This window comes from Otolemur garnettii, unplaced genomic scaffold (genome assembly GCF_000181295.1).
Source record: "Otolemur garnettii isolate 467f Iridium unplaced genomic scaffold, OtoGar3 scaffold00003, whole genome shotgun sequence".
In the NCBI taxonomy this organism is placed as follows: Eukaryota; Metazoa; Chordata; class Mammalia; order Primates; family Galagidae; genus Otolemur; species Otolemur garnettii.
The window spans coordinates 48,198,103-48,199,128 of NW_003852398.1; positions in this window are offsets into that span (position 1 = coordinate 48,198,103).

Here is a 1,026-nt window from a genome sequence, read left to right on the forward strand (position 1 = left end):
TTAGGTGATTCTCTTGCCTCAGCCTCCCAAGTAGCTGGGACTACAGGTGCCTGCCACAACGCCCGGCTCTATTTTTGTTGCAGTTTGGCCGGGGATGGGTTCAATATACCCTCAGTATATGGGGCCAGCACCCTACTCATTGAGCCACCTGTGCTGCCCAGGTGGGACATTTCTTAATCTGATCAAAGCCATCTATGACAAACCCACAGCTAACATTCATTCTACTTAATGGAATAAAACTGAAAGCTTTTCCACTTAGAACCAGAATGAGACAAGGTTGTCCTCTATCACCACTACTATTCAACTTAGCGCTGTAAGTTCTTTCTAGCCAATACAATTAGGCAAGAGAAGGAAATAAAGGGCAGCCAAATGGGGGCAGAGGATGTCAAACCCTTGCTTTTTGCCAATGATATGATTTTATACTTAGAGAACCCCAAAGACTCAACCACAAGACTCCTGGAAGTGATCAAAAAATACAGCAATGTCTCAGGATATAAAATCAATGTCCACAAATCAGTAGCCTTTGTATATGCCAATAATAGTCAAGATGAGAAACTAATTAAGGACATATTCCCTTCACAGTAACTTCAAAAAAATGAAATACCTAGGAATATACATAACAAAAGAGGAGAAGGACCTCTATAAAGAAAATTATGAAATGCTAAGAAAAGAAATAGCAGAAGATATTAACAAATGGAAAAACATACCATGCTCATGGCTGGGAAGAGTGAACATTGTGAAAATGTCTATCCTATCCAGTGTAATCTATAGATTCAATGCAATCTCCATTAAAACACCATCATCATACTTTCGAGATTTGAAAAAAAATTCTGTTTTGTGTGGAATAATACATAATTTTAAAAGTATGGTTTAGCTAAATCTTCTTGGTCAGAGAAACTTTATAAAAGTTATAATTCTCGGGCGGCACCTGTGGCTCAGTGAGTAGGGTACCGGCCCCATATACCAAGGGTGGTGGGTTCAAACACAGCCCCAGCCAAATTGCAACAAAAAATAGCTGGGTGTTGT